This window comes from Pseudopipra pipra, chromosome 13, assembly GCF_036250125.1.
Source record: "Pseudopipra pipra isolate bDixPip1 chromosome 13, bDixPip1.hap1, whole genome shotgun sequence".
Lineage (NCBI taxonomy): Eukaryota > Metazoa > Chordata > Aves > Passeriformes > Pipridae > Pseudopipra > Pseudopipra pipra.
This window is the reverse complement of record NC_087561.1, coordinates 10,891,677-10,919,206: the sequence shown is the minus strand read 5'-3', so window position 1 is coordinate 10,919,206 and position 27,530 is coordinate 10,891,677. Positions and strand designations below refer to the sequence as shown.

General features: G+C 43.9%; 1 protein-coding gene across 1 annotated transcript in view; it reads left to right on the top strand.

Moving 5' to 3' along the window:
* Positions 1 to 27,530, top strand: part of HS6ST2 (heparan sulfate 6-O-sulfotransferase 2) — a 127,563-nt gene that overhangs the window by 852 nt on the left and 99,181 nt on the right. The window lies entirely within an intron of this gene.

Below are 27,530 nucleotides of genomic sequence, written 5' to 3'. Positions count from 1 at the left end.
CGAAACCTGCCCCGCGCCGCCGCCAGTGCGGTGATGTAAGGGATGTCCCGCTGGCTGTCGCGGTGGTGGGGACAGCCCGGGGGGTACGAACGCAGTGACAAAGGAACAGGTCTGGCAGCCCCACGGCTCGGGGACCCCCGGAGCGGTTCTTGCAGGGGCGAGGGTGCTCCGGATGCCTGCGAGCTTCCCTCGGAGCTTTTCCATCTCTGGCAGATCACCTGGCTGTACTGAGCTCCTGTAAGCTCCTGCGTACGCCAGGAATTAGTGTTGGTTTTGGGAGTGTTGGTAAGCCACAGTATCTTCTTGCATCTGAAGTTTGGCTTATGAGAATGGCGGCTTTGCGAAGTAAAGGTTACTGTTATGGCTGTTACCTGCAAATATTTGCATTGTCCTTCAGCCCTAACCTTGATTATTTTGTGTTTGCATTTTGAATTTTAGTGGCACTGCTCTCTTCATCCTTGCACCTTTCTTTGTTGCCAAAGTTGCCAACCTCCCCTGACCATAGCCAGGGGATTACCTAAATGCTGCCCCTACTTTCAAAAGCCCAGCTGGCTTCTTCCCCCGAAGAAGCTGCTTCCTCCATTCCCGGAGCTGTTTGATCACAGCCTGCCTTCAGTTGTAACAGCCTCAGTAGCTTATCCGTGGCTGTGCACGCAGCTGTACCGTGTAGCAGAACTGCTCAGGGTTTTAGTGTCTTTTCATGTTCTTTCACTGGGAAATTAGAAACTAGAGTATCACTCCTATTGCACTGTGAGACTAATGGCAGGTCCCCTTACAAAGAGGCTGCTGTTATATATCATGCTCTCTGAAGTCAAGTCTAAGCACAGATTTACTTGAAATACAAAGCAATTTCTTTCTAGAATTCCTTTTATATAGTGTGACACTACACTGCCATCTAGTAGAAAAATGTTTAGCGTCATTATCGTCCTGTACCCAAGGAGCAGCTCTTTATCAGACTTGACTATTGTGATTCCTGCTCTTTTGTCTTCCTTACTGCTTTTAATTTTAATTGTCTCATTTTTGTGACATCAGGAACCAATTCCTTTCCTCTGGGCCTATTAGCTTCCTTGTTTCAGGCTGCTCAGCCTTACCAGGCTATGTAGTTTATTTTACCTGTCCTGTAAATATGTTGTTTGTCAGCAGAAATGGAAATTGCAAAACATGTGCTCTGTTTTTCTGTACAGTTTCCAGTGATCTGTGTTTCTCTTCCCCCAGAGATGGGCCTGGCCTGCAGAGCTATAGCTGTGGGGCAGGGATTCCCTTCCTTCCCCAGAGACAGGACTCTCTGTGCTTGGGCTTAGCTGTGCCCTCTGGAAAAATGGGAGACTCCTTGTGCTGAACTCACCACCTGAGGCAAAAGGGAATGCCAGGCTTGGAAAGCTGGGTTTTTCTCTGTAGGTTTTGGCTTTGTATGGCTTTTCTCCTGTTGGATACCAAACATGCTTTTCTGAGTTGAAATGGAAGCAGGGCACGTACCTGCTCAGGAGTTGAGTGATGATTCCTTGTCCAGCAAACAATGTATGTTGTCACAGCCAGCTTCTTAGAGGTCCCTAGGACTTGTGACTTGGGATAGAAGCCAGGAGAGAGGGAGGAAAATGGAGCTGTGATGATTTTGTGTTAGGTAGGGGTCTACTTTCTGAAAGGCTTCAAGGTGGTATTATATTTTTAATAACCTAATTACACAGCTTGCTGAATAGCTCCAGTTATTCTCCAAAAAAAATTGTCTTGACAAGCAATTATTTGGACTGCAACTTCTAAATGTTGAAGAGAAGTTCTTAAATGAACAACAGTCCTTTCAAGTCTTCCTGCCCATTTTAATACGTTGTCTTTAATTTTATTTTGTGTTCTTGATTTAGCAGCATTCAGCTGACAACTAGTTAATTGGTACTTCTTCCTAGTGCCAGTAACAGACACAAATATAAGCCCTTTCTGGGCAGATAAAAGCTGCTTTCAGAGCAGCAGTAGATGTGGGATGAGGGTGTCTGAGCAGGGGAGCCTTTCTGGCTCGGAGCGAGGCCAGCCTGGCTATTCCTGTCCTGAGGTTTTTTCGGTGGGGAGACCTGACCATCCTGGGTCATAGGTGCTGGTGGGAAGGGAAGGAATGTCACAGCCCTGGTGTGCAAATTCTGCAGGAAGGGTGAGCAACTTGGAGGAGTACAAGGCCCATTTGGGGAGCACTGTCAGGACAGGGAGCAGGATTTGGTCAGGATCAGAGGATGACTTCCTCAAGTGAAGCTTGACTTGACAAGGGTGGGAATTCCTGCATTTATAGTTAAGATGGTTAAAAAGTGAGACCTTTTATAAGAGTGATTTGAACTGCTTGGCATCTGCGTAATGCAGTCTCTAGTTACTGTCTTGGGGCTGTGTAGCTTGTTTGGGAATAGCCAAATGAGACTGGAAAACTTTTTAGCTTGCATCTCCGTGTGATTACTTTGCACAGATGTTTGTCTTTTCAGGCATGAAGAATCTATTTGTCAGATTGCTGGTTACCTGGGCTGTTTTTTAATGGCCTTTTGTTTAAAAATGGAGTCTTTGTTAGTCTGAAGAAAACCCCGTCCTGGACCTTGTAATGCTCAGCACCAGGTACAGAGCATTGCTGTGGTGGGATCTGCTGGGATCAGCCTGGAGGGTGTGCCCATGGAGAACCTTGCTGCCGGCAGCAGTCATCTTCCAGTCTCTGCTCTTAATTCCATCAGCAGTCTGCCTCTGTTTTCTTTGGGAGTTGCAGGTTTGGAGGGCAAATTCTTGAAGCAGTAGAAATACTCAGGGTGGCTGTTGTGATATGTTTTGTTCTGAATTTAACACAATGGTGCTTTCCTGTCTGTGAGCATATAGGTTCCAAAAACTAACTTTCTTTTGTAGTGGTGGTCTGTGATCCTCAATAAGTAGTAAGCAGATAAATAGAGCTCCCTTGCCTCCTTTGGCTCTTCATTCCCCTAGAGGAACATGGTTCTCTGGGTGAGGAGAGGGATTTTTGGTTGGTCCCATCAAGGTGCATATTCTGTGTGCCCCAGTTCCTGCTTGTCTCCTGTTCCACCAGCCCTGCTCACCACTGTGGCATCCAGAAATTGCAGGAGAGGGAAGGGGGAAGGTGCAGGCACAGTTGATGCTTTCAGTGTTTTGGATTTGCTGCTTGAGAGGTTGATGGAATGGGCTGATGGTGGTGGCAGAAAGGAGGGGATTGTCTCAGCTTCTTGGCATCAGTGGTGAGAAAGGAGAAATGTGCCTTTTTCTAGTCGTGAGTGACTGACTTGGGTCACTTGATTGATTGTGGAAGACTCAAAGCTTTTGGCACAGTGAACGGAGGCAGCATCCAAAGTAACTGTGCATTAGAGCATCACAGAACTGAGATTTCTCTCAGCTCTGGCTAATTATTATGGGAAGTATCTACTGAAGTTGTCTATAGCAGTAAATCCAGTGGCACCATTGCAAGAAACAAAAGGCCTTGACGTTAGACAGGAAAATGTAACGAGACATGGGAGTAAATACAGATACTGACATTCTTAAGGGGTGTCATGACTTCGTAGCCTCGTTGGGTGAGAAGTGCTTATGGGTAAAGGTGACGCTGTATTTGGTGTTCCTGTTCCTCCTGGCTAGCATTAGAGGAAAGAGATGCTCTCTGTTGAGAGGAGAACAAGCTTGCAGAACTTCCTCTGGAGCCAGAAAGTCTGAGATTAGGAGAAACTTCATGCTGCTGGTACAAGCCTGTTGGACCAGGACCAGGGATGGTGCCTGCTGGCTTTTGGGAGGCCTGATGCTGGCACTAGGTTGTTGTGATGTAGGGCAGAAGCTGCTGGCGATACATGGGCATTCTTGTCTTGTCCCTGCATGTTAGTTAAACACTTCCAAGTTGAGTCTTATAAAAACCTAAAAGAAGGTGCATTAAAACATTTCCCAGCAAACTGGAAGTGTTTACTGTGTGTGTCTCTGTTGACTGAGCAGATTAATCCTCAAGCTCTTGGAAGTGTGGTGGGATTTGTGTCTGCAAATCTCATCTACTCTGAGGTTTGTGGTACTGGGTCTGACTGAGATGGGGTCAGTTTTCCCCACAGCAGCCCTTGCAGTGCTGTATGTTGGTAGCTAGAAAGGTGTTGATAACACACCAGTGTTTTGGCTACTGCTGAGCAGGGCTCCCATAGCTCCAAGACTCTCTCCAGCATTCCCCCCTGACCAGTTGGTTGGGGGCAGGCAAGATCTTGGGAGGGGACATAGCCAGGAGAGCTGACCTCAAGTGACCAAAGGGATATTCCAGGCCATAGGATGTCTGCTCAGCAGTAAAAGCTAAGAGAAAGCAGGATGAGCGGGGCATTTGTTGTTAAGATGTTTGTGTTCTGGAGTAACCATTAGGTGTCCTGAAGCACTGCTTCCCAGGAAGTGGCTGGACATCATCTGCTGGTAGAGAGAATGAATCTTTAGTTTTCCTTCATTTCTATGAGTGGCCTGTGCTTTTGCTTTCTTAAACTGCCTTTACCTTGACCCACGATGGGGTCAATTTTCTCCCTGCTGTGTCCTGCTGAGGAGGGGGGCGATAGAGCGGCTTGGTGGGCACCCAGTGTCCAGCTGAGGTCAACCCACCACATCCACCCCAGTGTGCCTGACTCCTCACCAGCCAGAGCCCCAGGAAGAAGGCAGATTTGCTGCAGCAAGTCCTGCCACCATCCCTGGAGTGAGTGTGGATCATCCTGGAGCAGGCTGGGACCTGTGCCTGGATTTTCCCAGTAAGCTGCTTTGGTGCGCAGAGGGAAAGCTGTCACATAACGCTGCCAGGGAGAGAAAAATCACTTGTGGAGTTTGGCTCTTAGCAGCTGTTGAGTGTGCTTCTCCTTATTGCAAAGGTGATATATAGCTGTGCAAGCGGATGAGCTCCATTGTTTCACCTGTAGTGGTGGAATTTGGGGAATAGTTAAGCCCCATGAATAATCACTAAACCCCTTGTAGGCAGGAAAGGTGCTGTAGAGTGCCCCAACACTTGGGGTGGATAATGTAAGCTTTGGCAAGAGGTGGACAATTTAAAACCTCTGGAGCTGGTGGAGCAGACACCATTTCCAAGAATGGAGTCCCCCCACTTTGCGGGGTGAAACCTGGCTGGGGGGGAACTGCTTGGGGAGAAAGGGAACCAGCCTGGCTGAGCTGGAGGCTGTGAGTGAGCAGATGGGGTGGCCTGCTGTAATTTGGGTCCTGGCCAGAGCACCAAGAGGGTGCCTGCCTGCCTGCCCTTCAAATATGCATCACTGAAACTCCTGGAGAGAAACTCTGCAACAATTATAAAACCAAAAAAAAAAAACCCCAAAAACCCCAAACCGGAGCGTTTGCAGAGATGCCGCCAGGCCTGAGCGACTCTGAGCTGCTTCATTTATCAGCGAGATTTCCTAATGACCCTGCTCGTTTTGGTGTGGTGGCTGCTGCGGCTGCAGGATGAGATGTGCAGTGAATATTGCCTCACCACCCACAAATGTGCACCTGCAGCAGCTGAAATTCCCCTTCTGGCACCTGGTGGGATGAAAGCTGGCTCTGGTTTTGGGGCTCTGGTAGCAGTGGACCAGCCTCCAGAGTGATAAAGGGGCTTTGAGGGGAAGGGCAGGGGATTATTTTCATAAGTACAAGTGTTTCCTTGACCTAATCCCATTACAGGGCCTGACCTTGAAAGGTTTGGTTATAAACTTAAGTTCATGGATTTTTTTAAGTTTGGACTATAGCACTTGTGAAGCTCTCTAAATTGGTATTGCTGGTTTTGCAGATAAAGTGGTGGACTTCTTAAAGGGATTAAAAAATCATTTTCCATATTAGGTTTCTTCAACTCTCCTCTAAATCTTTAATAAAGTGCAAATTGACTTTTAGTTATTTAAAAGTATATGTTTCCTACTGCCTTTTACCTTAAATTTTTTTTTGTGGGTAGAGAGAAGTCATTAATTGTTGCAAAAATAAATCCCAGTGGTTGCAGCAGAGCAAGATATGAGGCACAGGCATTATTCCTTGAATTGTTTATTCCGTATGTTATCTGAGTTGGTCCTCCCTAAAGGAGAGAGTGGGAATTTGAACACTGTGGCATGGTGCTGTTATACTAAGACACAATTACTTTTTATTGAAAAGGTACCTTTCTGCTAACTTTTCTTTTGGCATTTGTAAATATTTAAACTAAACTGTAAATACATGCTTTGACTGTATTAAGATAGACACAGATTGTGCTTTGTGATCCCTCTTGATAACTTTATAACCTTTAGTAAAGGTTATCAAAGACACTTGGAAGTCAGGTATCACCAATAAGTTATTTTTATTAAAAGACAGATTTTTAAGTTTAACAAGTTGAGGGTCGGTTCTGAGGCATATTAACTGAGATTAATTTGTGCCTCATTTATTTAATCTGAATTGTCAGGAATCATGTTCTCTACTGATGTAAATGTCGGCAAAAAGGACTTATTAGTAGATTTGATTGCTTTTTAAATTTAACTAGCAGAGATGCACTGGCATGCCTAAGAGAATTGGTCTGTTTCTGTGAACAGTTCAGTGCCTAATGAATCACTTGAATGTACTTTTCTGAAGGAAAGCAGAGCAATTTAAATGTGCAATGCATTGATTTACCTCAAATGGATTAGGCCTCTGTGTGCAATCCTTTGCATTAATTTACTTTCTCCACAACCATAATAATAAAGGCAGCATTTCTGTACAGCATCAGCCCAAAATTAGCTCACGTAACTTGCCAGAAAGCAAAAATAATTAATATGTGGCTGAAAATGGGAAGTGGGAATGGATCTTTTTGAGAAGACATGGGTTTTGGCAGGTTTCAGGATGTCTCTGGGAGCTGTGCCAAGGGCAGGACTGCTGGGCTGGATGGAACCCACCTGGGACCTGGCAGGGACTGTTTGCCCCTGTGAGCACTGGTTTAGTGTAAGGAGGAGAGAATTGTGTCAAAGGTACTGATGTTTTCTTGACTTTACTATGGAAAAATATGTGTATGTATTTGTACTTTTGTGCAACTTGAAGAGATTTTTGTGATAAGGTCAGTTTGGTTTTTTTTTTTAAATGACAGAAGAAACAGTACAAAAATCTGTAACTACAGCAGATTCAGCTGTAGTAACTTTCCAGCCCTCTCTTCCCCTCTCATAAGACTCAATCTGCCAAGCAGTCAGCAGCCAGGACACAAAACTCTGGGTAATTCCTTATTTAACCACTTTGCTGCAGAAATGGCGCCTGGGCTTTGTTTCGCTCTGCAGGGATTACTGTGGCCAAGACTCAGCCTTTTCTGGAATTACCCATGTAGGCTCCTTACATACTTGTGAGGATTAATTTCCCTTTCCCTTCTCAATCAGTTAATTCCCATTGCTGGACAGCTGCCTGCCTGGATGTAAATCTGCAGGGAAGCGAAGCGATGGAGCATCCCCAGCCACTGCCTTTCTCCCTTGGGAGCCTGGTTGCTAGTTCCCAGTTTGGGGATGGAATGCTTGCCCGAGCAGTGCCTGAGTTTGCAGCATCTTCGATGGAAGCAAAGCCGACCAGGACAGGAGATGTGGGATAGTGTTTTTCTGTGGGAGGATGAAGGCAGCACAGTGACTGGGGTGGGGAGGAAGTGTCATTCCTGCCTTCCTCCTCCTCTTCTTCCTTGGCAGCTGGCACTGAAGAGCAAGCATGGATTATTGTGTATGATTTACTTGCTGATGCTGGCAATTGTACATTGTGTTCTGGGACTAATAGGGTAGCACCAAATTATTCAGGCGTTATTGAAACAAATCACATTTGTGATGAGTAATAAGTAGGAGACTTTGGTATTTATGAATAATTAAAACAGTAAAGTTTTTCTTAGACGTGAAGAAATGATTTAATTTCCACTGTGAACACTCTGTAAAATTAATGAAAGATAATTGCATTTGCTAATGTGAGACTAAAAAGCCAAAGCAATCTATTCTTTTGTGTTCAAGTTCATAGTGTTGATGTAAACAGCGAATGTATAACTCGTTCAGTACGTTTTCATTGGGTGGGACCTCTGTTTAACATCAGTGGGGCCGTTGTTGTTGAAATAGAAAGTCTAGTGGTAAACACTTAACTCACTGTAGCCTTTTGCATCCACTCCCATATCTCTGGGTGGATAGTGTATATATGCGTGTAACAAGATAATGTTTTTGAACGAGTAGCAATTAGGACCAGCCTATTTTCTTTTTCTCTGATTTTTAGCCATCCTTCTCAGCTGTTCATGCTTTTAAAGACAGAATCCATTTAAGCTATTATATACAGCTTTGAGTGAAATCTCCATTTATTTAGTCTTGAAGAAAATCATTAGTCTTTAGAGGCCTATAAGTCATAAGATCCATTAGGGTTGAGACTCAAATCATGTTACTTCTTGGTTTGCAGCTGCTTATCCAACTCTGAGGGAGCCAAACTTTTGATGTAACTAAATATATGCAGCTACGAGGGAGATAATCTTGCAGCATAAATGATTTTGCACATCTCCATAAAGGCATGAAGAAGAGTATGCCTTTCATGAGATACTTGTAGCAAGTGCTCCTAATTTCCCATAATCAAAAGGACTATGAAGTTTTGATGCTCTTAGAGGTCCAAGTAGCTGGAAGATCAATTCTGCCTTTACTCCATTTTGTATTGGCTAAGTTAAAACATTGCAAGGCTCCCAGCAGTGGGAATCTGCTCATTCAGACTGCTCTTTGAACTGTGGAGATCCTTCAGCAAATTCCCAAATCAAGTGACTAAAGCACAGTCTGCCACTGATTATTTTCTCCAGCCTTCCTTGGGTTCAGAGTAAAGCAACAGTTTTAACCCCGCTGTTAAGAAAAACAATGTTTCCTTGGTCAGAGCCGGAGAAGCTGCTTTTGAAAGTTGCTTTTTCAGGGTAACTGAGGAGAGAGCATTTCCTTTTGCCTGTGGGAAAGTTATTCCCTGGAGCGATCCCAAGCCGTTCTGAGGTTGCAAGTTTTTTTTTGTTGCGGGTCCAGAGGAAGTTATCGGAAATGTGCTTGTATCCTGCTTGAGCAAATCTTGCCAGGTACTAACTTTCTCCTATTTTTTGCCAGCAGTTAACTCCTCTTGATAGTGAGGATGCTGTGGGGGTTGTCCTCCCCATGTAGGATTTAACTGGGGCTGGAGGTGGGAGGAGGCATCTGTCTGTGCAACGAGAGTGGTGGGTTTTGTTCCTCCTGGAACTGATTCCACCAACTATAGAAAGTGAGGAAGATGTCTGCATGGCTTCTGCCTTTCACAGAGATTTTTGTGTTTCTGTGGGGAAGTTGGATCTAATCAGTACAGTGGTAGCACGGGGAAGGGAGAAGACAAAAGCGCTTGAGGAAATGTCAGACACAACAGGATGCGCCTGCCTGATGATAGCTGAGTGACTTGCAAAAACATAAATGGCATAAATTAATCTTTAACTCCTTTAATTTTTGCATGCTGCATGTCAGTCTTTAATTAAGAGAAAAAGCCTGTGCTGGCATGGTCTCCCCATTACATTTTCTCTTTTTCTAACTGTTCATCTTTAGCTGAAACTTCTGTACGTTGTTTTTTTTATTTTGGTGATTTCCAATAACTTTAAATCTTTAGGTCAATAAAATGTGGAGTAGAGTTTTTGCTTTCAAATAAATCCAACTATAAAGGTCAGTTTTTTGTCTTTCAGGTGGCAGGCTGCTGCTGGGGTCTGTATGCTTGACTCTGATCTGTGTGAGAGAAAAGTGGTAGATAAACATGCAAGTGGGATTTGAGAAGCCAGGACTTTACACTTGGGATGAGCATCACCATGCCTGTCATCTCATCTCAGCCACTGCCTTGTCTATGTAATTCAGCTCTTTGCATGAGGATGTCTTTCCATGTGTATGTAGCATAAAGGATGTTGGATTTCCTGGCCTGACTGCATGTAGTAGCTCTGCTGCCTGTGTGTGACTAGTCCTAAGTAGAGACACTGGAAATATTTCTAAGTGTTTAGTTTGAATTTTGGGAAGCTGTAGTGTTTAAATATCAACCCAATGTGCTGTACTGACTGGTGACTCCAGCCTGCCATGTACACTGCCACATGCTGGTGTCCTGTGGGGGCTGTGGTGTTTGTTCCCTTCCTGGGAAGGGAAGAGGAAAGCTTTCAAACCATGTAGCTACTGGTGTGTGATCACACTGCTTGGTGCTTCCAGGCCAGAACTGTTGCATGATCTGATGTTCACCCTTTTTCACATCCAAAGCAGTGTATGACCTTACCCTTTGGAAGGAACAACTTGGGAAGATCCAAAGCCTGGTACAGTTGTCATAAAGCATGGTCTAAGCAAGCCCTAAAGGTGTGTCTGTGAGCCTGGTGCTCTGGCTCATAGAAGGGTGTAGTGAGAAAAGCTGGGACCTGCCCTCCTGACTAGGAGACTTTGGGTATCTGAAACCAGATGTCCTGACCAAAGTCAGTAGGAATGAAACACTGCTGCTGTGCTTTAAGCTATTGCTTTGTCTGGTTGCAGTGGGTGCCTGTTAAGGCTGCAGCTGCTCAATGTGGAGGGGACAAGAGCATCAGAAGGCACAGTGGTAGCAGAGACCTAAGAGAAGCTTCAGTTCCTTATATCTCTTAAACACTATTTGTTTGTAAAACTATCCTGTATAGCCATTTAAACCACTCCTGTTTCTGAAACAGGTCAGATAGACCCCAGGTGAGCCCGTATTCTTGAACATAACTAATGCATTTTGCAAAGTAGGGTTATAAATGCCTTTTTTCATCCCATTTCCAGAGGAGAGAAAGAAAACAAATGAAAAGAGTAGTTGCACCTGCAGTTACTTCTCCTGAGATGAGCCAGCCTTCTACTGGCTCACTTTCCATGCTGCTAGTTGCATTTTGGATGTCAGCAGTATTCTGGGTTGGAATATGAGCACTCTCAGAATTTTATGGATAGAGACAACCTCCTCACTGAGTTAGATTTATGGGGTAGTGCTGATAATACCTGCTGGAGTTTGGAGATTGCAGCCTGCTAGCAGTGATGCAGAACAGTGGAACAAGAGGGCAATGGCTAGGGATGAGTTTTGACTGGGGAACAGTTCTGGAAGCTGCTTTATCACCCAGTGTTTTGTGGCGTATTTAACATGCTACCATATGCAAGAAGAAATTGCAGTTTTTCTAGAAATACAGGCAACAGAAAATGTTGCACAGGAAACGTGTGGGCACTGCCCTGTGTTTTGGAATTACTAAGTTCTTTTGTTGCTTGCAAGGACGAAAGTGTGTGAGTAACTATCCTTGTTTGCAACCATGGCTGAGTGCGTTGGACCTGGGGTTTGGTACAATACAGCTTTTGAAAAAATGTACCCTAAGTATTTTTAAATTTATTTATTAGGACCTTTAACTGAAGGCATGTAACGGAACAGTGCTGGTATTTTTGGAGAAGGGATCAGAAGGAGGTTGTGCATCACTAGGTTTAAGAGGCACACAAACTGTCTTGTCAAGCCAGAACTCTGTTGTGTGAACAAAAGTACTTAAATATATTGCTTAAGCATAGACTTAAAGTGTTTAAATGTATTGCTCAGTGCTTTGCAGAATAGGGGTCAGTAATGGCGTGAGCACCTTTTGTTACCCTGGGACATACAAATTTTGTGCTCTGCAGAGTTGAGATTCCATGTCTTTGCTCTTGTTTGGGATGCCAGCTTTGTCCTGCTGTAATTCTCCTTTTCTTACGAGTTGGAACTGGCCGGTGCTGTAGCTGTGTGTGCACCAAGATAAGTGGAGAGTGCAGGGTCTAGAGACTTGCTGAGACAAGTGAAAGTTGAGATTCCCTGCTGCAGGACCCAAAGACCTAGGGAGCAACTTGGATAAGTTGATGTGTCCACGTGATGATGTCCATCCTGGCTGGTATATCAGTTTTGGATTAGGACCTGAAGGACCAGAAGTAGCAGCTTTTTCAGACTTTGTGTAACCACTAGGCCTCTGCAGGAAGAGATGCCTTTCCTGGGCAGGTTTGATTTGAGGGTGTAAGGGAAAAGGGGAGTTTTAGGCCTCTTTTCCACCAGCATCTGGAAGAGCACACCGAAAAGGCCGGCTTCGTTTGACCTGAATCCGGACCTCCTGTCAGCCAATCCCTTTCATAAAATTGGTCAGTGTATCAGGCAGCACAGAGAAAAAAAAACACAGAAAGGACTTAAGAATAGCTGAGCTCATGGTGAGATAAAAATTTCTCAGAGCCTGGATTAGGGAAGGATCCGGTTATTTGTAAAATATATAAGCAGATTCTCTGGCTCGGCCGCGGTGGCTCAGCAGTCGTTCTGGGGGATTTGATTGTGTGCTCAGCCCGTCCTGCTGCTCTCCCAGGTACAGCTGAGTCTGGAAATTGAGGTTTAAGGCTGATGGCAACTTGTTTATTAAATGTTGCAAATTAACTGTACTTTGGAACTGCAATTATAGGCTTTTTTTACGGAATCTGAGGCTCTCTTGTTTCTTGTCTAAAGGGTTGGTTTTGCTTTTACCATCATGTTATGTTATTTTTCTGGAATTCTCAGGACATTTTTGCTTCTCCTTTTCTTCATGTATCACCTGAAGTCATGAAGGTGAATTGCTTCCTGCAATAAAGTTATGTATTCATGGAAGAGTTATGGGTATGAAGTGCAGTATCATATTTTATTTTTTCCCTTACAGTAAAAATATTTAATGTCTTATATAATGGTCTATCAAGATAAGTGATATTCTGGTCTCTTTACTCTTGTGATTAAAAGATCTTTTTAAGGATATTTGTATGTCTCAGTACATGCTGGAGTCCCTGTTACTTGTAGGAGTTGTTTATAATGGAGATTAGGTTGGTTAAACCTGACATCTGGCATCTCATGATGATGGATACTCAGGCTGAAATTTGATCATTGAGAGAAGCTAACACAAGTCTGTGAAGCAAGTTGCTCTTTTTTGGCAGCAGGTGTTACCAGACTGCTTTCCTGTGACTTTCACCTCTGCATATTCAGCTTACCTAGAACCTGTTTCCTTTTGGAGGACAGCTTTGAGGTGAAAACCTCCCCTCCTCCCTCCTAACACGGGTGAGGTAGAAGTCATTGGGGACATGAGCATTTACAGGTGGCTTGCCTGCCTAGGGCTGTATCTTTTACAGTGCAGTTATCATTTCAGTTGTGGCAGAGGACCAACTTAATTTTCTATGGAAAAGGGAAGCAGGCATCTGGGATGTGATATAAAGGCAGGAATTGCAGTTCTGGGCTGCTAGATGTCATTGCTTTTTAGTACTTGTGGAAATTTGTGTTGGGCTCTCTTGCAGGACTTGGGAGATGTGCTTTCTTTTGGATTTAGGTTATTGTAGAATTTATAGATGCTGAAGAGTACATTGTGTCCCAAGGGCATGACCTGTGCTAGTGTAACTGATCCTAAAATCTGCAGTGTGCTAGCTGGTGGGAGTCAATCTTGGATGTTTGGGGAAGTGGGGAGCAGAACACAGGCTTTTTAGCTCATGTGGACAACATCCTTTCATTTTACAGTTTGTTTTTCATCTTGCTTGAGCAGCTGAGATGAAACATCCCTTTCTGTTAAGGACAAAAGCAAAAGCCTTCACTTTAATGCAGGTACCAGGGCTGGGATGTGCTGCAGTCGCTTATTGCATCACTTGGCTTTGATCCTTGGTTGTGGTGCAGGAGTGCACAGTACAACTCAGGAAAGTGTAGTGGTGAAGTGTTTTTAAGTCCCTGGTCTAGACTGACGCCGGTGTCGCTGGCCCAGAGTAAGCTGAGATCACTCCAGGCTGCGAGTGCTGTCGAGCTCTTTGGGGTCACCCACAGCAGTCGCATCCCCTGGTGCACACACAGCCCAGCCAGCTCCTCCCTTACCGCCTGCTCCCCCTCTGTGGGTGTCCCCCAGGCAAGGAGACTGGAGGACAATTTGCTGGGAGCAATGTCAAAAAGATGTCTGTTCCCTCACTGCTTGAAGATTGGAATTCTCATGCTGGCTTTTATTTTTTACACGGTTTTTGTGTTAAACAAGAGCAGCCTTTTTGCAAGCTCCACTGCTCCTTGGGCTGGGAGCAGGGTGAGTATCTGCCTAGCAGAGATTTTGTGATAAAATTTATTGTTGCTGTACTTGAACACTAACCTGAGGGATTTTTTCCCTTCTCTCTTTAAACAAGCTTTTTTTTTTTTTTTTTTTTTCCCCACTAATGGAAAATTTCAACTTGTCCTCCACTTAACCACAGTTCAGGTTTTTCCAGGAAGATGGAATGAATCAGTAACGCTTCCCTCTTTTGCTTCTTGTAATCTTAGCAAATTTTGTTATTTTTATTGTGGGTTTTGATTGCACAAAGACCTTCTGGCATCATTTCCTAGACAAGAGAGGACAGCCAGGATCTCTAACATGGTGCTTCTCCCTCAGGAGCTATTTTATCCCCAGACTTTCAGGGTTTGGAAATTACGGATTTAGGAAGAGGATGAAGCTGAACAAGGACAGACACTTCTTACAGTGTGGTGTTTTACTGTGGACTGAAGGGTTTTGATTCAAATGATGTGTAGGGATGAGCATGCAGGAGCACAAGGTGACTTTGAGCTTGCCCTTTGGCAGCAGGGAGAGGTAGCTTCCCTCCACAGCTGCCAGGCAGCCTCTTGGTGCTCCTCAGCTTCTTTGTTTACCACTCACTCCTCCTTGCAGGTCCCAACACTGTCCTGGAGGTTTGTTCTTGATTGTTTCACCTTTCACATAGCCTCGACACTCTCTAGATTGATGTCTTGAAGCATGGGTTTAAAAATCAAATAGCAAATGACTGCACTCTAATGGATGTTATTGCACTAGACATTATGTTTTAGAAGTCACTGTAGTTAAATGGAGTATCTCTGGAATCTTGTTTTTATCAAGACATTTATGTTCCACTCTAATTTTTGTGGAGAGTCGTTTAGATGTTTTCCAGATTAGAGCATAATGGAACTGCTAGCTATAAATGTTCGGAGGAATCCATTACACATGCTGATTTAGTGGTTAGTCACAATTACTTTGGAGCTACAGTGTCAAATTTAACACTAACCTTCAAAACCACATATTGCAAAATCCGGTCATCGTTCCTATGAGATGTTCCTCCAACCTCCCAGAGAACAAAAAGACATTTTGTACAGCAAGATATAAAAGCAATTTGGAGGGGACAGGCTGGTGCTGGAGGAATGACTCGGTTTAAGAGGCAAACCAACAGGCAGCTTTTCCCTGTAGAGTTTTAGCCTTTTTCTTTCCACTTAATTAAAGTCCAGAAGATTGGTGGTAGCAGTGGGATGATGTGCTTATTTCCTCTCCTGCTGCAGGTGCAGGTGGAGACAGAGACTGATGGAGCTGGAGCAGAACATTCCTGCTGCAAGCTCATGTCTCCTTCCTGTAGCATCACAGGGTGCAGGGCTCCAACTCCTGCTGTGGGGCAGCCTCCTGCTCCCGGACAGAAAAGAGCTGGTCCCCTCGGGATCGAGACTGGTGTTTCTGTTAATGGTGGTGGAGATGTTCCTTCAGGTTCCTTGGAGAAGGCACCGTAGGCTGTAGAGCTGTAGTTAATAATTAGAGCAACTTTTGCATAACACAAGTATCAACAGACATTTTCGCTTACCGTAACTATATATAGGTGTGGGTTTAAAAATCAAGTCGCGTCTGCTTTAACCGCAGCCTGTGAGCGGAAGCTGTTGCCTCTGTTTTGCTTTTGAAACACCACGTTTTCCCTGAGAACAAGCCCTGCTTGTTGCAGTTGGCTGCCTGTTTCTGTGTCTGACCCAATGAGAGAGTTGTGTGCTGCACCTTCTCCAACATGAGGTGGCAATTATTGCCCTGAATTGAGCTACCTGCGTCTTGCTGGGTGTCGTTGGCTGAGCAGAGGTTTATGACCTGCAGGGCTTTGTGTTTCCTTGCTCTCAGCTTGTGAGTTGAGAGCGAGTTCATCTGAAGGTTGTCGTAGCAGTCTGTCGTGGGTTTTAAATTGTCAAAATGAAATGCTGTCAAAATGAAATTAACCTGAGATTTAGAGGATGAAGTAAATCCCATTAAATTTGTGTATCTTAGAGTCTCAGAACAAAATTTGGCTTAAGGGATAAGCTCATGCAGTTGGGCACCCCAAAGCTCCTCAGTTGACTTTGTTTTCCAGGCATATTTGTTTCTGCAGTGGCTGGTGCTAGAGATGCCCACAGGATACCTGAAAGTGCTTTGCTGTCAGTATTTTAATAGCATTGATTTAATAGCATATTTAAAAAGAACATTATTTGGGATTGTTAAGGCTTGGTCTTGGTTTGGAGTTTCTTCTTGATACCTGGAGAAAATATTGAAATTCCAGGTTTGTGCAAGCTTGAAAGGGTCAGTGCTCTGATCGATAGGTGAGTTTACTGGTAAAGCTTTCTAAAAGGTGTAGGAATTTTTAGCTAATTCAGGTCAGACCTCCCTTCTTAACAGCTGACCAGACATTTGAAGAGCTTAAGACCTGTATAACACACAGATCATGTAACCCTTTCATTCCCTTGGATTTACAACATTAATTCATGAGCACAGGGTAAGATTTTAGAAGAGGTAACATTAGAGGACTTCAGTTTTGTGTTGAAATCAGAATTTTCTGGGAGTTAGCAGCAACGTTACAGGGAGTCTGAACTACCTTGGGAAGGAGATTGTACTGTATGGCTGTTGTGCCTTCAGCAGCTCATCCGTGGCTTGCTCCTGGAGGCATCCACAGGGTACTGAAAATGTCAAAGTAGATGCTGTGCCCTGGGGTGCTGCCAGGTCTGATCTTGGCTTGATCTTCAGTGCTGCCCGGTCTGGCTGCTGCAGAGCTGAAATCTGCACACTCCCCATCGCGTGTGCTCTGGACTTGGCAGGGGTGATGCTTCCATGGCCCAGCTCCTCCCTGTTAGAGACAATGGTGCTCATCCTGTTGATTGCATGAACAACCCTATTCCCTGGAAAGGTGGCCTGCCAGGAACGAAGATAATTCATGCCCCACATTAACTCTGTCTTAAATTGGTTGAAGAACAGGATCCGGTTAGCTTTAATGATAAGAGCTGGGATTTTGCAGTATCAGCTCTTTTCCACAGGGTTAATGCTTGGACCACAAAACTCATTGGCATTGTATGATGGGATGAGAGGTTAAAAGGCAGTGTAATACCCACAAAGTGCTCCATCCGTACAAAGAAATGTCACTGCTTCCTCCTTAGACACTCGTAATTAGTAGTTCCTGATTTGCCCCAGCTCTCCGGAGCAGTCTGCTGGGAGGGCGAGCCTGTGAGCAGCACTTGGCTGCCTGGTTAGGGCTGTTAAACCAGCATGCAGTTTCTGACATTCTTCATTTTTAGAACTGGATTTCCACATCTTGCCTTAACTGTTATCATTAGCAATTTGCTGGGCTTCGTTTTGGCGATGGGAGAGCATTTTGTGATCTCTGAAGCGTTCGAAAGCGCGGCGCTGTACGGCAGTGGCAGTACATAAACCAGAACGATATTATTGCTTCCTAAGTGTATTTTTTAAACTCTTTTTTTTACTTCTAAACTAATTCTTCTTGGCAATTCGACTGAGCATATGTATCATTGCTAACGTCTTTTTAAAATCAAATCCGGTACCTACAGGTTTTTAGTGTTGCTTTAAAAGGACTAATTTCTTTTTTTTTTCTTCCCCAGTAGACTGTGTTCATCCTGCTCTCATGACTTTTTTCCTGTTTAATTGCTTTACTATTGCATTGAGTTCTGCTTTCACTTTTTAATTGGCAATCATATCGTGTCCGCAGTGGAAGAGAGGGAATTTCACTGTGGGATTGAAGGCAGAGATTTGGACCACTGTGTTTTCATTTAAGGAGGAATGTACTTAGTAGTTCTCTTCAAACTGTACCCATTACACCAACAAGTTGTGTCTGCGTAACTGAAGCGTATCAGATATATAATACACACTTAACTCTCTTTAAAGAATGATAAATTAGGAGGTTGATGGCAACTAATCAAGACTGTGTGCCTGGCATAGCTGAGAAGGAAGCTTGGTGCCAGTGTCATGGCATGTGTGGGCTGCTGTGGGTGTCAGGGATGTGGGCAGAGGAGCCTTTGTTTCTCTGGCTCTCAGGTGGGTGAGTGAGAAGGGTCTCGCCTTGGCTGATGGACATGGGTGTGTCCATCTGTGCCCTCTTCTCTGCCTGTGGGTTTTGTATGGCAAGCTGGTCAACCTGGCATTAGCACTGCAGCAAAACAGGTATAATTGAGATGCTTTCAAAGTAAGGAATTTCTTAATTTCTTCAGTAGGTTGGGATACCCCTGCTGCCTTTATATTCCTCATGCATGAGTGCTGAGATGTAGCTTTCATGCATTTTCTTTGCACTGGTTGCACTGGGAGCTCAGTGTAGAGCTACCTCTGACACTGGGCAGCAGAGCTGCTCATACTTCTGGCCCTGGGTCCTGTCGAAACCACCCAGCCAATTTTGTTAGCAGATGAACACTTCAGCTCTTCAGAGTTAGTGTATAAATAGCTTTTGTTGTAGGAGTTCAGCCTGTATAAATGTCTTGTCTGTGATGGTTCCTGCACTTAACATTTTAGGGTTCTTAGGGTATGGCACAGACTAACTATTGATTGCCTCTTATAGGTGCCTGTAGTTAGCATAAAACAGGAAAGTACAACTTGTGTTGTGAGCACTTTTTTATAAATATCTCAGAGCATCCAAGGAGCCTCAGAGGGTGGTGTTTGTGCCCCTGGGTGTGGGGCTGTGCACTCAGGTCATCCCAGTGCCTGGTCCCAGGGGTTCAGAGCCAAACCCTCTGGTCCTGCCACCAGCAAGCACTGTGCACCTGGAGCTCACTGCCTGGGTAAGGAGGCGTGAAGGAACAGCAAAGCAAATTGTACCTTTGCATAATAACTATGGAGTCTCATCCTGCCACCTGCCCAGGCATTGTGGCTTTGAGGTCACATTGATGCAAATACGCTGTGGGGACGTGCATCTTTCCTGCCACTTCACCCTTTTGGAATGCGTGCCACAGGGTCCTGGAATTCAGCTCAATCAGAGGCAGGAATGTTTGTACCAAGATTGGCTGATGTATTTATTTTACCAAGGATTAATTTATGAACTCTACCTGGAGAGGTTTGATTAGCATTATAAATCCAACGTGAGGTGGATACTGAAGGAACTTGAGCTTAACAAAAAAAAGATGGGAAATTAGAGGGAGAATTCAGATTTAAATTGCAAGGCTGCCTATGGTCCTGGAGGAGCTGAAGTTGGTAAGGTCATGTCCCCTGAAAAAATGTGGCTTATTTGGGATTTAATTTTTTTATTTATTACATGTATTCAAAATATACTTAACCCAGCATCTGGACATGACTTAATGGTTTAGAGGTGATAATATTCCTTTTTTTAGTTGCAAAACTATATTTCATTCCCTAATATGACCCGTGGAAATAAACATGGAAATCCCAACAGGCAGCTGTGATTGTGGTTTTCTTATCTGTGATGCACAAGATTTTCGGCCAGCATTAGGACCTGACTGATGAAACTGTGCCCATGTGAACACACATCTGTCCTGTGAGCCAGATGTCTGTCAAATCCTTGGTCAAGCTCCTCGTGGTCTCTCTCCAAACATTAGTAGAACTGCTGCTGCTTGCAGAATTTACTTCTGTAAAGTCCAAGACACTGGTATTTTCCTCCAAGGGCAGAGAAATGTCTTAGGGAATGAAGGGAGATCTTTTCCTGAAGAACAGTTGATAAAGTCTATTGATAAAGTTTATTATTGAAATTGATTGTAACTGCAGGCCTGTTTGAGGACAGGGGATATTTCTATAGAAAAAGAATTATTTTCTTTTTGTGTTATTCCCAGAGTGCTGTTGCAGCTGCCCCTGGGATTTTGGAGTCATTGGGGAAGGTACTGGTCTGACTTTCTTTGTTTGTTTGCTTTCCCAGCTGTTCCCCACTATGGGCTAAATGAGTCTTGTAACCCAAATGGACGCAGGGTGTGGATGACAGAGGGCAGCTAGAGTGAGAGAGGAAGCATTGAGGAAATATTTCATGAGGCAGTTGAAGTGAATGATTTTGCTGATTGGTGAGGTGGCAGGCAGCCATCTGCTTGCTCTCCGCATCCCTTCCAGCTGACCTTAGCTTTGTTCTTGGTGAGTTTCTCCTAGGACCCGTCACAGAGGTATATGGAGAGGGAAGACTTTCACCACAAACGGATTCACAGGAGGTTACTCCTTTGTCTCACACCTTGCCTCTCTGGTAGCAGGTTGCTAAAGCCACCCTTGCATCATATGTCCTTACCCTGGAGCAAACGTTAATGGACCCAGCATCTCTGTGCTGCTGACGCAGGCAGAGGGTCCTTGAAAGCAGGCAGTGACAGTGCAGAGCTGGCATTTTCCACTAGGTCTGCTAATTAATTAAGGTCACATATCCCAGCTATTAGTTTGGCCATTGCTTTTCTCCATTAAGCAGACAGTGAAATGCCAGGGAAGGGGAAGAGGGGTTCTCTCCTCCACAAAGCACCACTGTGACATCCAGATGGTGGTCACAGGGTGCTGTTGAGCCGTGGGTATGCCAGCCTGTTGATGGAGCAGTATCCTTTGCTGATCCAAATAGGAGAATTTGATTTTTTTATGGCAGTAAATTATGAAAAATTCTGCATGCTGGAGTGTTTCCCTGATCTTTCTAGGGGTCTGCTATGGTGAAGGCTTGCTAGAGAGCAAGGTGTTACTAGTTAAGTTTGCTGGGTGCATGCTGACAGTGCTGAGAAGCAGGCTTTGGTATTTTTAAATAAGCAACCATTGCCTCGCTTTAAAATGAAATAATACTTTTAATCAAGACTTATTGTTAATGTGGAGGGCATTCCAGTGCAGAGTACGTCACCGCTGCAATTGTCTAGACAGGTTACCCGTGTCCCTGTTAAGCAACCTCATTATTTATTTATAGTTCTTTATTATAATAAATGTGATTGCCTGCAGTAAGACGCGAACTCCACCGACTCGTATTTCAGATCTCACAGCTGTGTTGGTTGAATTTTCAGAATAAATAAAATGTTTACAGCTGCAAATAGAGCAGCCTCTTTGACTCTCGGGTGACTCCAGTAGGTGCTGTTCCTGGTAGAGGCACAAGAGGAGTAGATGGTCACTTTTGGGGAGGAGGAGGAGGAGGTGTCCTTCAAGTCTCCACATGCTGCCTGACCTTGGATGATGTCCTTGTAGAGTACAGGAGCTGGTGGAACTTACTGTCATTGCTGACTTCAGCAGAGAGAGTACCTCAGGTGCTGTGTTTAAACACTTTAAATGGAAAATATCCACTCTCTACAAGAAAATGGAGACTTTATGGATTTGGTGTATTATCACAGGGATCATGTTCTCTGCTGCTGGCCCATTGACTTTGGTAGAGTTACTCAAGATTTCCCTCTGTCAGTGATTATGATGAAGATCTGGCGTGTGTGTTTTTTCCCTGGAGTTTTGTTGTGTGGAAGGAGCTTGCTGGCATCCTGACAGCTCTGGTTTTCTGGGAGAAATGAGAAGCCTGCAGGTATCTGACTTCTGTCCAAAGAGAATGACTTCCTTTTTGACCACTTACCCAAAATCTGGGGTCCTCTGACCTGTTTGGCCAAGGAGGGGAGATTGGCAGTGAAGCTGGAGATCAATACATATTTTATATGTATGCCGAGTGGCAGGATTATGTATACTAGATCTGTTTTGGTAAGGTTGGTCTGATGGCAATATATGATCAAAATGGTTGAGCTTGGCTAGACGGATGTTTTCTTTCCTATATAACTTTAATAAAATTAAATATGAAAGAACATTAAGTTTGGCATTTTATAAAATTACTTGAGGGAATTGAAGTTAGTTGTTCCTTGTAGCATTTGATAAAATACACAAAGGCCAGAAGGAATGAATGATTCATGTCTTGACTGTCAACCGTGGTGGAAAAATGAGGTGAAGCTGGATTCGTGATACAAAAATCTGTTCATCAGCACTGGAACTTGTCAAAACATAAGTTCATCTTGTTAATTTTAGTGAGTTATTGACTCAAAAGTAAATCATAAAGGTTTGTAGAAAGAGAGCAAAACGGTGTTTTACAGTGAGTGCTTATTTTTAGCTTGTTTTTTTTCTTTTTAAAGGAAGATTTCATAGAACTTCCTGCTGTTATAAAGTTAACATGCTCTTGCTCCAATAACACCGGCCTGATTGCAGAATTTGAGGTTTAATCATGCACCATCAAATTCTATTTTCAAATTTAGAGTTAAAACAGTCTTTCAGGCTTAAGTTATCATGCTCACTTTCATTTCAGTGCACATAGTGGCAGATAATTTTTGTGCGTGCTGTATTTCTCTCATTAACATTAATAGGTTAGTATTACAGCTTCTGGCAGACCACAAATAATTAGGGGGTACTTCAAGTATGACTTTAAAAAAAAAAAGGGAAATAATTTCCAAGGAATTGTATGCAGTGAGGTAATGAGTGTCTGCAGCAGAGGCCACATAAATGGCTTAATGCGCCCAGATCAGCTGATAGTCAAACATAAAACCTGTTCAAGCTTGTTAGCTAATCTCATCCATAAAACTAACTGCCTATTCTTCATGGATGTTAACCCAGTTATACTAACTTTTTAAGGTAAAAAACCCACAAAAGTGGAAAAGATACATTTGAAAAGAGAATAATAAATCAGCCTTCCTGATGTAATTAAGCAGACTGTTGATTCAACAGACCTCTGGGCTGATTCAGACACTCCTGTTCACTGTGTGCAACTGGTCACGTTCAGCCACTGCTACTGAATGTGGGAGACCAGCCACATCCTAAAAAATCTGCCAGGATGGGGACTTCCAAAGTTCTATGCCAGTGTGTGCATGCAGCAGGTGGCCTTCTAAGAGAGGGACAGAAATAGGCTGGCTGTGGGAAGGATATACATGGAGGGAAGGAGCCCTCTCATATCATTGACTTAGATGAGTTCATGTCTTGTAATAGTGGCAAGTAGTGCAGCATTTTAGGTCTGGAAATGCCTCTAGGATCCCTGGGTGAAAAAGACTCTATTGCTATGAATTGCTTATAAGTAGTTTTGCTGGAGCCCTGATGAAATAGCAGCACTTGATGGTTTGGGCTGTTCTTGGGCAGTGCAGGGTGTGCTGTGTCCACCCATCTTCCTACTGTCTCCAGAACCACTCTGCAGTAGAAAAAGCACAAGGGTCCAAAAAGTAGTGGGACATGTGAAAGGTAATGCTCATCTTCAAAACTGGCTTGTCTGTCAGGGTCCCTCTGAAATGCAGATGTTTTTCAAGTGTTCTTTGCCTTTTTTGTTTTTACTGTTAAAAAGCAGTGAAGTCTTGGGATCCAGCTGGTCTTCCCATCGCTTTTGGAAGGTGCTCCGAGGTGTGCGACAGTCCCGCCTTCAAAAAGGTGTCAGTTGATGCAGAAGAGCTCAGAGCAACCATGTCTATTGGCAACATCAGCAGGGACCAGGAGCTGGATGCTCTTGCAGACACTTTTTTCTTGAAAGGGTTTTTGTAGAAGGAGTGGAGCTGCTTTCCAGATTGCTTTCCTTTAACTTTATGGAAGGTCTTGGTATGGAAGAAAGGTCAGAGGCTGTTGTTTTGCTTTGGATTACAAATGGTGTAGGTGGCTTGCAGATGGTATTCAGCTTTTCCCAGCAGAATTGGGATGTGGCAGTCAGGAAAAATGGGAAGGTCCCTGCACCTAGAGCCAAACAGCTGGTTTGGTAGAGAAGCAGGAATGGAGGAATATATGGACAGAGATGCAGTTGAAGTTTCTGGCTAGGAGAAGGACCTTTCTCCTCAGCTCTCTGAGTGGATATCAGCAGGACAAGATTCCTTTGCAGAGGTCGAGAAATGTGCTGTAATTGAGTTGTGTGATGAACTGTCCCTGGGTGGGAGCTGCGGAGTCTGACTGGGTATGGAAAGGCTGTTCTTTAAATCTTATGCAGAAAGAATCAGGAAACCTTGGATTCAGCCTGGCTGTGAGGATCTCAAGTGGTTTGTTAAAAGCATGTTTGATGAATGTAGAGATGAAGAGAAGATGGGGGAACAGCTGGAGAGACAAGTGCATCCAAGCCTGGGAGAGAAAAGCCTGTGTGTAGGGCAAGGGCAATGAGCTGGTGGGTGCAGGAGGGTGGGCAGAGGTGGGCTGGGAGTCACAGGTACATGGGGTCAACACTGCTCCCTGGTGACAGATGTGCAGAGCTAATGTGTTGCCAGAAAGAACAAAAATCCTAATACTTTGCCATTGAGGATTCAGGGTGCTTGTACAAAAAGCTAGGGGAAAGGCAAGTGTTAAACAATGAGGGTAATTTGACCTGTTGATGGTTTTCTGCTTATTCCCTCCCACTGGTTTGCTGGATTTTAGTAGAGCTTCAATAAATGAGGAAGAAGGTACTGTGATCAATTTGCCTTGCAATTACTTTGGAGCTGATTTCTGATAGTGGTGATTGTAACTGGCGTGGGCAGGCATTAGGAAAAGGAGTCTTCAGCAGAGAGATGCTCCTTGGAAAACCAAATCTGTAACCAGTTCTTCCTCCCCATGTCCTGCTTTCAACCTCTGATTAAATTCTGCTTATTTTAAAAAGAAGAACTTGATGGTGTGTTAGTGAAACCACTTGGTGTTGGGTGTTTCTGCTGTTTCCTTTAGCAGTGCTATTGAGACTGAGATTCTGTGGTTTCCTGTCTCGGATTCAGCACAGGAGTTGTAGAAGCAGGGGAATTGTTCTCTGCTTTCCTGTTAGCTTGCCCTGTAACAGTCATGCAACCGGTATTTGGCAGGACCTTCAGTATATATGATCTATCAAATAAATATCTTGGGTTGCAGGTGAAAAGCTGCAGTAGTAATTTGGGGGGATGCATTTCTCCCTTCCTTTGGTTTTAGTTGGTTGGTTGTTTATTTTTTGCCTTTTTGTTTTGTTTTTTTGGTTTTGTGTTTGTTTCCTGGTGTTAAGATCAATATTGAATAAGTGCTGTTTTGAAAAAAATTGACATTCAGGTGGCCAGAACCAGTAAACAACAGACAGCAGCTGAAACAGTCCGAACATGGCCGAGTGGAGGAAGGAGATCATTCATCACACTCCCAGTTTGTTAGAGAGATAATGTCTGAGGAAATTAAAGTGTGGTGCAGAACTGCTCAGGGGTGCTTTTCCTGCACCGTGCATATGCTCACGCTTTATTTGCCATTATTCTGCTGTAATGTATGTTTGGCTGCTAGCAAGCACATGAAAATCTAATATCAGGCTCAAACTGTGCCTCCTTTATTTATAAGCAGCTTTTCTTTTGCTTTATGCTGATAGAGCGTGATACGGAGACATCTTGCCATAGACTGTGTCAGTACAAGGTGCCAAAAATGAAGAGGAAACATTTTGTGTGATTAAACAACTGAGGTGTTCTGACAGATGTTTGCCTGACAGAGTTTGCAGGAAAAGCAGTGACGCTCAGATATGGTTAGTGCTCATATGTGTGTTTGTGCCCCAAATTCAGGGGAGGTGTTAACAGCTGGCTCCTGGAACCCCTTGCCTTTTTTTTTGGTGGGCTATGCAGTGTGTTGTTGTACAGCACCTCTGAGTGTGTTTGGTGTTGGTTCTGTTCTTGGTGCTGGGCTACCTGCAAAGTCCTTCCCCACTGCAGTCCCAACAGCTTTCTCTCCTCTCCAGTCTTCCTTCTCTAGAGATTTCCCTTTTCTTAGCATCATAGCTTTTAGTTTTCTGGCTCCTGACTCTGTATTTCTTTTTTGTACTTCAGGAAGTTTTTACTTGTTTTCATGAAGAATTTTAACATAGATCTTGCCAAAATGAAATCACAGTGAAGGTACTGGTTCTGACCTCTTGGCCCCACCAGAGTGTCCTTCCACTTTAATTCCCAACCAGACGTTTGTGTGCTTTAAGGGCAGTTTATGTTGGGGCTTTGACAGTTTTGAGTATTAAAATAGCTTTTAACTTGAAGTTTGAATTCAAGATAATACAGCTATGGCTTTTGAAAAATTGCAGTTGATTATTTCATATTATTTTGTAGGTGGCAGAAAGGCCACCTAAATGTTTTGAAGTTGTATTTGTAGAAGTAATAAAAATTAATTCTGACCTGTCTAAGCTAGAGTATTTGGTTTTTTTTCTGAGATTAATAGAGCAGGATGGATCTTTTTGTGCAGCATAATCAAGGTGGAAATTTGTTGTGAGTCAGACTGCCAAGGTATAATCCCATTCAGGGATTATGGTACGTTTTGCATATTGCCTCCAAGTGCCTATCCGAGGATTCAATGGGTGCTTTAACCCTGCTGTTGTCTATGGCTTTTGAAAGCATTCATTCATAAAAATGGATTTTACCAACAGCTTTGCAAAGACCTGAAGAAAGCAGGGGTGCCTGGGAGAACAAGGAGTATCACTGATTGCCCAGAGAGACATTGTGATTCTGTTAACTGCAGTGATGAAAAAAAGACACCTACATTGCATGCCAGAAGTACTATAACTCATTTGGGGTTGAGTTTATCCCAAAATGGAAGAACAGGGTGAATTCATGCAACAACAGCTGTGAACTACTGAAGATGCAGTTGTCTGATTAGATGACCTCCAGTGGTCTTTTCCAACCTTAATCATTCTGGGACTCTGTGATTTCTATCAGTGGGACCCAGGACGTTTTAGCGATGCATGGCAATATCACAAGTGTGTGTTTGCTTTTCCAGGCCAGCTCTCTGCTCGTAAACAGCTGTTTATGTTGGAATACACCAATCATGGTTTACCATTAAATCTTAATTAGTTAACAAATGGTAATGTGTTACATTATATCTGTTTAGTCTCATTTGCATGGGGTGGGAGGTATTTGTGGGTGTGTGGTTAAGCTCTGGAAAACTGGGGCCAGCTGATGGGGAGCTAGGGTGGTGGAACAGCATCTGCCATAGCATTGCTTATGCCATAAACATTTATTTTAAAGAAAAACCCCTTTATCCTACTGTGTTTGGGTTAAGGAAGCACATTTATTCCTTTTGACTCGGTTGTGGGAGAATGCTAAATAATCCCTTCATCCTACCAAAGGCACTTGGTGAGCAGGGTGGAGAGAAGCATAAAGGCTAAATAAGTGTAAATGGTTTAAGCATTTCTAATTTATGGCACAGTGCTCACAGGGGAATATGCTCAGGAAGACCTGCAGCATCTTTCCTATTGAATGAACGGATTAACGATGGCAAAGTCTGCTGTGTTGGGGACGTGTGTGAGGTCACTTCTTGTCGTTGGCCATAGGAAATACTTCAACTGGAAAAAGCCACTGTTTCCTTGCGGCTGCTTTGGATTCTGCTTTTACAGTCGAGAGAGCAGACTCTTTTTCCAGGATAGTTTTGGAAAATATTTAATTAAGCGGCTCTAATGAGAGGCCATTATAACTGCAAACAGAATTATTGTTATCATCATTTCAGCTGTTAACATTTTAAGGGCAGTTGTTCACAAACTGTTCAGTAATTAGGGCCCAATTCACTGTGGAAAAATTGTAGTTGGGCTGCTGCTGCGGCAAGTGTAACATGGAAAGGAAATTATTCTTCCCAGGAAGTTTAGATGTGCAGTGGGCACATGAACCCCTCACCTCTCCATAACATAGTCTCCCATCAGTGCAGGCTGCAGAGGTTTAGGTCCTAGAAATTGTGTAGGTTGCTGTGCCATGTGCATGATAGGCTTATTCACTGTCAC